This window comes from Grus americana, chromosome 2 (genome assembly GCF_028858705.1).
Source record: "Grus americana isolate bGruAme1 chromosome 2, bGruAme1.mat, whole genome shotgun sequence".
NCBI lineage: Eukaryota > Metazoa > Chordata > Aves > Gruiformes > Gruidae > Grus > Grus americana.
Genome location: NC_072853.1, coordinates 123,388,868 through 123,399,097, shown reverse-complemented (window position 1 = coordinate 123,399,097; position 10,230 = coordinate 123,388,868).

Sequence of the window (10,230 nt, the reverse complement as noted above, 5' to 3'; positions counted from 1 at the left end):
TCATCCCCGCGGCGGCCACCCACACCATAGAGCGCGGCGGCTGAGGAGGGCACCGGTGCGGGGGAGGGGTGTGCCCGCGCGCCCCCGAGCGGCCGTTGGGGCTGGCGCCGGGCAGGGGCGGTGTGCGGTGAGAGGCTGGGCCGTTGCCGCCTATCGCCGCCTGGTCGCGGCGTCGTGTGGGCGCGGGTCAGGGTCCGCCTGAGAGGGGAGGAGGTCCCGGGCGCTTCCCAGCCGGCAGCGGCCTTGCTGGAGCAAGGCTCCCGGGATCCTGTTGGTAGGCCCGGTGTCCCCCCGGCTGATGCCGAGACAGCAGCTCAGGCCGGGAGCCCCCGCCCGCCCGCCCGTCCGTGAAGAAGGGCTGCGACTTCCCCAGCCAGGCAGAGGGTGAAGCCTTGTCGGGCTAGTGCTCTGTTGTGGTCAGGAGCGCCTCTGCCCTGTGAACCTTGCATCAAGGGCACAGTGTGTGTACCTATCTACTGAGGGAGCGTATTTCCCGCTGCCTCCCCGCTGTATAATGCATGGCGTGACAGCTGGGCGACTGAACACCAGGCAATTACATCCGACAGGTAGCAAAGCCTCCGTGCCAGCACACAGCTGACGAGTAAAGCAGGAGAGGTGGAAGAACCCAAACAAAAGTCTCAGCCCCTCCACAAACAGATCGCTCGCCAGCTTGCTTAGCAGGGTCCGCAGAGATGGCAGCAATGGTAGTCAGCACTAGGTTTTTAGGCTGGTAGTTTGTGTTTGCTTTTACATGTAAGAAGCAAATTAGGAGCTCTGGATGTAACTTAATATTTAAGTGTCCCTAAGACTATTACGAGTCAAACACTGCAATTTTCAAGTGTTTTGAAAGTCTTAAGTGCAGCCATGCCCATGGGGAGGAGCATGCTGGGGGAGAGGGATGTGCTTGTTTTAGACAGCATTTAGCCTCACGATATAAGTTGCGTTATTATTCAGCTGTGTAAACTGCAGTTGTATTGAACAATCAACAAAGCTTAACTGAAATAAAGCAGCAAGGTGCAGTGAGTGGAAGGAGTGGCGAGAAGTTTTTAAGTCTTGCATTTCTTCTGAATGTTGCCACTGAACTGAAGCACTTTAGAAAAACAGATTGATTACTGTTTCTTTTGATTTCTGATGTCCTTTGATAAAAGGCATAAGGTTAATTTGGTAATAGCTGAAATTATTCTCAGCTAAAACTATTCCATAATTTTAACAACAGTGATGGTTGAGATTACACAATCTCAGCTAAAGTTTGTTTGGCTGTGTTGCAATGGTTTGGCAATCTGACATTTTTCTCTGGAGAGTGTATTTATTTTTTATTATTGCCCTGAAAGATTTTATTTACCAAAAATGTGGATATTGAAGAATGCAGAAGTATATGATCACTGGCAAACATTTGCAATGATGCTGTCTAGAATTTGCAGACCCTGAAACAATAGCTCTGAATGCTATTATTTTTTTCTTTTTAATTTCAATGGAATACTAAGTTTAAAACCTCATAAGCAAGATTTACGCCCCACTCATGGCACATGCAAATGTTCAGACAGAATTATCTCTGCGATTTTAATTCAGTGGTGCTCACACAAGCACTAATTGGTTACACTTGTTTGAGAATGTAAACGTACAAGTAGCCCACTCCCACTTAGCAGCCCTTCTTTCTCTTACTGGGACATGACTCAGTTTCTTTAGAACTGATTTGATTATGTGGCTAAATCAACTGTATTTCTGTGCATGAAGAAATGACTGTGATAATGCTGATAGAAGGAAGAGGGTCATGCATCAGTTGGCTGATGCTGCAGCGTAAATGAATGAAGGATAGCTGTATCATAATGAGAAGCAAATAGTTCAGATCAGTTTTTCCATTTTTGTGTTTCAGAGAAATTTCTGGACACTGAAAATGTTGCTGACTCTAAGGGAATGGTCCCTGCCACTGTTTAATCTCTCACTTCTCTATGTTGATTTTTAGTGGGACTTGTATCTGGTCCTCTTTATTGAATTAATGTCATTCTCTTTAATAAGAGGTATGTTACCCAATATTGCTATTATAAGCCAGAATTTTATTTTCAGATCCCATCATCTAACAGAGATAAGGTTAAAATAGAAAGACTTTCCTCTCTCACAGAGATAAATTAAAAAACCCAAAACACCCAACCAACAGATGTCTGCTTGTTTTGTTGTTGCCCTTACAGCTTCCTTTGTTATACTTTTTTTCAGGGCAAACATCTTTTCCTGCTAGCAGCAGAAGAAAATGCAAGTTCCCTTTGCTGGGAGAAGAAAAGCAATCCAGCTGACCTCACAAATCCCTGTTGTCCTGGACTGAGATAAAAAAAAATCAATCTCCATGCTAGAGAAAGACTCCAGATGACATTACAGAAGTTCGAGTGTCAAAGCCATCTTGCTTACTCTGGATTTCACATAATAACTTTGATACTATCTATGTTAGAGGCCAGTTCACAGTAACTGTCATTGTTCTTAGCTGTTTAACATTTGGGGTTGTACTATTGTCTATGTCAATATTCTTCAAATACACAGAATTTCTAAATATATGTAGTATGCCTATGATCCTACTTTTGATCCAACAGAAGTAGCTACTTGTCAGCTAGAGCTTGTGACTTAATAAAGCACAAAAAGAGAGCAATCGTGTTTATCACCCACATTTTTTCTAACAACCCACTTAGTAAGCTACTTCTCCAAACTGCATCACAAATAGCTTGCTAAAATCAGCCTGAGCAAAAACTGTAGAGAAGCTTGACCTGGTCAAGTATATACAGACTGAGGGGAATAGGTTGTTTATGCTTGTTATTTATATGACAGTGATAAAAACGGCAGCTTGATGAAAGTAACATTATATACTATGCCTGTTCTGATTTGGTAGCAACAACTAAGGTGGCACCCCAGCTCACGAGGAAAGGGGCTTGCACCAGTTGCATCTTTGTGGTGCTTCAGCAAGCATGTAGTTGGCTACCATACAGCCTCTTGCAGGCCCTTTGTTTCCTGCTCCCACAGAACCTTCTCCTCTAAGTGTCTACTCCACATGTTCTCCCTCTTTTAGTTCAGGCATAACTTCCAGCTGAAAATTTGAGCCTTGCATCCCAGGTGGCCCAGGTTGAAAAGGAGAGCCACCTTATTTTGACATTTAGCAGGGACTCAGGATAACAAGGAAAAAGCAGAATAAAACTGATTAGTTTCTGCAAATGAACCTGTCCACGATGGCAAGAGGACCCTGAAGCTGTCATAGGATGTCCCTGGCAGCTCCTATCCATCCCTTGCTGTCACTGGAGGACTTAGCTTACCTGCCAAACTTCAGTCAACAGCCTCAGGGACTGGAGCTGCAGGTGTTGGAGCTAGCTGTGGCAAAGCCTGAGCGGAAGCCCAGATAGGGCTGGAGAACTGAAGATTTACTCAGCTCTCAGGATGTGTAAATGAGGAAGTCTGCCCAGAGTCCTGCTTTGTGTGTTTCTCTGGGAAGGGCTCTTGGTGTTGCTGAGGTGGGAGAGGAATCCAGACATCAGCTGAGCCTCTGCTGCCTGGTTCTGGACCTCAGTGTTATGGCAGTCTGTCAGCTGGATGTTTCAGCCTTTGATAAGTCAGTGAAGAAAGGAAAAGTCATAACTATGTCAGTCTTTGGCAGAGTCTGTAGATTTATGTTACTGGGCACTCTTAGACCCTGGTGGTCTACAGGGGCACTGCAGCCCACAGGCAGCTTGTTCCTTTTTATGTGTCTTACTGCTTTGTAGACTGTCACAGTGCTCCCCTGCAAACTGGAGTGGCAGTTTGAGACCAATGGCAGCATGCTCGTTATGTTCCTAGTGTGCCTGCCCCATGTTACCCTCTGTCCTAGACATATCTGGGTCTGGGAAAAGAGTTTAAAACCAGTATAGGTTCACCAGGAAGTGTTCAGCTCCTTGGAGGTCCTCCTTCACGTTAATTTTGCCAGCACCTTCCAACCAACATGTGTCTGCCTCTGGTGAGCATTAGGAGGCTATTTCTACAGATGCCCAAAGCCCTGGAAGCTGTGAGGGATGTTGGTGACATGGGAGACCCTCCTTGAAGCAAGGCTAGCATTTTGCTATGGTCCTTGTGCCTGAAGCCTGCCCTGCACAGGGAAACTGTGTGTCTCAGCCTCATGTCCTTTCATGCTCTTGCAGTACACGAAGGTCAGCTTTCTTGTGCCCCTTCCAAGACTCACATCTGATCCTGCTCTGGGAGCAGACTGTCTGTGGACTGGGAAACCTATGACAGTCCTGAAGTGAATGGCTGGGGCAACCTGGAGAGTCTCCATGAGCCTGGCACTTGAACAAAAGAGGTGCATTTCAGGAGAGTTGTAAGAAGAGTTTTGCTGGTTACTTCACCAGTGTCATGTCATGTAAGCAAAGTAAATAGCAGTCCTGACTGAGCTGCTGTTTACAACATCTCAGAGTGGGTTTGCATTCAGAGCCCCTCTAGCACTGTTTTGAAACTGCACCCACAGCAGTTGCGGTAGGAAGTTGAGTAACTGTGTGCAAGAGTCAGTTACAGGAGGCCAAGAGAAGTTTAAGTGCGAGTGAACCGCAAAGAGGGGTGCCTAGACACATCTTTATTAATATATCAGTATCAGCATGGCCAAGGCCGTGACAGGCTGTGTTGCTAGCCAGAACTTCCATGTTGTCGTCCTTGGCTATTCCAGAGTACATGACTCATGTGTGATTAACCTGAAATTCCCTCCAGGATACAGGAGTGGCTGGAGAGAGACAAGGTCTCATGTTTTCAGGTGGGTGGAAAGGTGCTCCCATCAAGGGTACTGTGACTATGTCTGCCTGGGTCGTATGTGCTAGCTGTGAGAACCTGTGCTGATGAGGCATTCAGCTGCATGAGACAGGACAGGTAATCTAAGCAGTGTCCCCGTGCCACAACCTTCTGTTTTTCTCAGCTGTGAACGTGAACACCTACGTGAACACACAAGCTGGAGACAGGTGAGCCTTCCAGGCTTTCTGGAGAAGTCCACCACTGAGCAGTGAGGCTATTCGAGTTTTGATTACAACCAATAAGAAGCAACTGGCTGAAAAGGTCAGGGTAAACATCAGATGAGACTGTCCGTGAACTAACAGAGTGAGTTAGTGATCTGCAGGACCAGACCGAGCAGTAGGAGCAACATGAACCCCATGAAAGTCAGGAAGGCAGCCTTCAGTGAACTTGGAGAACAGGAAGGCAGGGATCCCCTGAGAAGCCTGTAAACAGGTAAACGGAAAAGGAAGAGTGAATTTGCAGGAGTTGCTAATATTAAGAGCACAAATACAGGTTTTCATTGTGAAGTAGGCAGCAACTGTAGTTGTTAGGAAACCAGCTCGGCTAAATCACTCAAACTGAAGAAACAAAGCTATAGAGAAGCAGAAAGCAGGTTAGGCTATTAGGGCTGAGAATAAAAGTATAACTGAAGCAATTAGGAACAAAATCAGAAAGGCACACGCATGGAATGAAATGCAACTAGCAAGCAAAATAAAAAACCCACATCACTCTAGAAGCACGCTAATTGTATGAGGTAGAAAGGGTTCTCTAACTGAAGCGAGAAAACTAAAAGGTGTGAGGAAGGCAGTACCTTCTAGACTTCACTGCAAAACATCTGTAAAATAAGGAAATTAATGCATTAGCCTCAGTTAAGAAAAGGGTAGAATACTTAAGTCAGGTATTTTCAAATTGACTTCAAGTCTCTCTTTAACTTCATCCTAGTGTATTTAAAGATCTTGCTAACAATCTCAGTGTCAATAATCAATGTCTTTGAGAAGTTATGGATAGGATAGAGGGAGGCTGTAAAGTGACAAACGTGGTGGAGGGGAGGAAGGGAAAAATAGTGAAAAACATATTTGTACAACCCTGAAAAATAACATAGGGATGATAACCATCAGCAAGAAACCACATCTCAAAAATCTGATTGCCTTTACAACAGCATGACAAATCTTATGGATAGAGAAGAGCTATAGAAGCAATATGTCTTGATTTTCAGATAACTTTTTATGTGATTCCCATAAATAAATTAATAAAGTGAGTTCTACATTGATCTGCAGCTAGGTGTGTGCAAAGCTTGTTGGAAAACCAGAGTAACAGGGTAGTTCTGTATCAAAATGGAAATGCATATCAAGTTGGATTGCACAGATCCAGAATCTGGTGACCTGGATGAAGGCTTATAAAAGGTAATTCACATATGTGTCAGGTTGGGAAGGAGTAAGTATGCAGGAGGACAGGGACAGAAGAAAAAAATATCTTTAATTAGAAATATGAAAAAATGGGAAGTTAGTCAACCAAAACAGCTGCAGACCTAGGCAAGAATAATCAACTGGTAGGAAAACTGGTTAGGTAGCAGTTCTGTACAATAGTAACTCAGGCTTTGAGTGGTCACAGACTGGGTGTGAGTCAACCATGGCTTATTATTGCAAAGAAAGATAAGCGTCCTACTGGGACGTATTATGAGGATTAGAGTTTGCAAGACTTGGCAAGGAATTCTGCTTTGCTTAGCAGTTGTAAAGCTAGTTCTGGATGTTGCACGTGAAGAAGGATGTGGACCACCTGGAGAGCAACCAGGATGTCAAGCGGCCTAGAGGAAATAGTGAATTATTTCAGACTGGTTAATTAGGGAAGAATAAGATGAGTAAGAGAATGACAACAGTCCACAAATATGTGAGAAGTTACTGATGAGATGGGAATAACCTGTTTTCTATGTCCACCAGGGGCAGAAATTGTAACCAGGTATTTTAGGTTAAAAATTAGGACAAATGTTTTTCAAGAGTAGAGGTACTGGAAAAAAGATTGCCAGTGGTATGGTCAGGGTCTGTCACTGGGGTCTTTAAGAACAGGCTATGTACATATCTTCCATAAATAGAAATTTAGTAGGTGTAGTGGAGCTGCCTGGAGGCAGGGAGGCTGTCAATATGACATTCTGAGGACCCTTCAGCCCTATGTCTCTATTGTTGCTAATGTCATAAAATCATAGAATCATAGAATGGTTTGGGTTGTAAGGGACCTTTAAAGGTCATCTAGTCCAACCCCCCTGCAATGAGCAGGGACATCTTTCACTAGATCAGGTAGCTCAAAGTCCCATCCAACCTGACCTTGAGCACTTCCAATGATGGGGCATTGCTTCTCTGGGCAACCAGTTCTAGTGTCTCACCACCTTCATCATAAAAAATGTCTTCCTTAAATCTAAATCTGTCCTTTTTCAGTTGGAAACCATTGCCCCTTGTCCTGTCACTACAGGCCTTGGTAAAAAGTGGATCCTGTCCGCTAGTACACCCATTATCCCATCTCATGTCCTAGAGTCCATGCCACTCCACTTGACACTAGTTGAAGGTTTCAACCCCCAAAAATCCTCCTCATAATCCTGCTCCTAGTTAAGTTAATTTACCTATGAAACACAGTGCAACTTCTCTGGTGCAATCCTGATCTCATCCTAACCCTGTTGGTTGTAAATAAAGACTTGTGCAATGTTTGGAGTTTTCTTTTTACATAAAACTACACCTCTCTTTTTAACCTTAAAACTCATGTTGTAATACACAACTGGTCAACAATCTCCAAACATCTCTAATGGGTAAATACAGGAAGTGTCTTGTGGGCATTGTACTTGATATCTGGTAAGCTCCGAACCTGAGAATTTCCAGTCATTACTCTTGAGAAATAATTTCCTACTGCAGGCTTTTTTTTGTTAAAAATATGATTCTTAATGCTTCTCTGTACTTGAAATAAAAAATAAGTTATTAATGTTTTCAACCAGATTCATAAAAATAACTGATAGTTTTCCAGCCATCTTGAGTCCCAGTTATTTATGTATACAACATGAGTAAAGAATAATTACCTTTACTAATAAAATCTTTTGTTTGTGTGTGTGAAGAGAATATTGAAAGCAATATTTAAAGTCAGTAAACATTTTTGGTTACAATTTTTTAATTGTTGTTTCTTTTTTTGAGAGAAATTGTTCTTTGTTCTCTTTTAATAATAAATCATTAGGACTCAATACGGCAAAAATAAATATTTATTATTTGTACTAATTCTAGCTGGTAGAAAATACTAGTAGTAAGTAGTAGTAGTAGAGTGGAAAATATTCTCCTTGGAGTTTGGCCTTTTTAACATAAAGATCACTTTTGTAAGGCAATGTCAAGATGACTAACTGCTTAAACTTAGTTTAAAAGTACTTTTTTTCCCCCCACTTTGTAGCCTCTGTGGCTGGCCAGATTCAGCCTTGCAAATTTGTTTTTTTTTAAGTTAGGGAACACAGTGACAGAGAACCCAGTTATGTCTGTGGTGCACTGTTTTGATATACAAGGAATGTACACAAAGTTCTATTTCCCTGAAAAGAGGAAGAATCAAACAACAGGAGGCAGATTGTCTGCTTCCAGTTTGTTCTTTTGACTTTCTTGTAGTGACATAAGACTGTTGCTTCTCTTGCTCTCTGTGGCTTTTTTTCTGTTTGCTTGCTGGGTGTTGATGACACACAGATACACACTGTCCTTCCAAACTATACTCAACCTTTGCATTCACATTCAAACCACAGTGCTACCCTTTATATCACATATCTTAGTTCCTACCCCAGCTTTGTCATGCTTGTCCAGATTTCTGTCAGTAGTTTTTACTGTGTCAGTTATTGATAAAAGGCAAATTTAGCATGATTAGATAATTCTGTTGTGCCCACTGTTTTCAGCAGTGCCCACAGAGCAAAGTCAATGGCTACTCCCAGAGACAGCAAATGTACAGGATTAATTTATATTAAAAATTAAATTATAATAAAAAATATTTATAATCTTAGTGTTCAAAGTGCTGCGGTATATGGCAGCATGCGTGCTGCATTTGTATCTTCTTTCCTTCTGGATGAAAATACGCTATAACTTCTGAGGGAAAAGGGCTCTTTCTCCCACTGGTATTTCCCACAGGACTTCAGCAGAAGGCTGGCTTTGGAACTGCTGCTTCCCGCAGCAACAGAATGGTGCTGAACTGTTGCTGTGGGGGGCAGGGAACCCCTGGAGACAGCTCCTGGTGAGTCTTGAGCTAAGTAGGAGGAAAGGACAAGGGACCTTGCTGCTCATGGGGGCAGCTCTTTCCTTTCCTGGATGCTCTGAGTCTCTCAGTTCCAGCTAAGGTCCTCATTCAGCTCTCCCACGGCTACTATAGATCATGGCTGCATGATCATAGAATCACACAATCATAGAATCTTTAAGGTTGGAAAAGACTTCTAAGATCATCAAGTCCAAGCGTCAACCCAACACCACCGTGTCTACTAAACCATGTCCCAAAGTGCCACGTCCACACATCATAAACTGCCTCTGTGTCAGGCAGGGAGTGCTCACGGAGTTCAGACCTCCTCCAAAGGTGGGAAAACCCGCAGTTCAGCCATGGAAGAAACGGCTCCTGTGACCAGCAGAGTTGGTGCATCTGAAGTGGCAGAAACTCCACTATTACACCAAATGCTATCCACGAGCCTTCAAAGATTTAACAAGTCAGTCTCTGAAATGGAGTAAAAATCTTTTGGGGAGGAAAAGAGTATAATTTTTTTCCTAACTGGTTGTGGAACAGAGTTATTCTTTCAATGTTACCACATCTGTGCCTCTAGACAGCTAGCTGTCACTCACACCTCCAGGTCAGCTCCTTGGTGAACAAGTTCTTCAGCTGAACTGAAGAACAGATGGGATGCCAACGGCAGCTGTGATCACACCTTTTCATTAAATCAAGCATAGGATTCTGTGTGATGTAGGAGAGTTTTGTCATTGACCTAACTAGGATCAAAAGGAAATTCTAATGGCTGCCCACAAGACCCTGTGATGTCACTAAAAGTTTTGCCATTGTACTTACGTACCAACTTCTTAACGCATCATGACTTCCATCCACATGTGGACAGAGACCCAATCAACTAGAACTCTTAGCAAGCTTCTGGGATAAAGCTGATAAAAAATAAAACAATGGACCAAAATCTGCTTTGAGTTATTATATGTTTCCTACAAATGTAACTCCATTAATTGCCATTGAATTTATTTTCAGTTGCACTGTTGCAACCAAGTGCAGAGTTTTTGCCTCAAATGTCTCCCAGTTTCAGAAAATGTTCTGATCAGGAATCTTTTAGTTTCTTTCATTTTTCTTGATGCTGAAGTTATTTCACTAACCCTTCTTTATCTTTGCCTCTGAATATACATTTGATTACTAAATTTAGTGCTTCTCTTCACATGACCTATTTCTTTTGAGTCTTATTGCTGTTGCTTGGATACGCTTCTCTTCTAA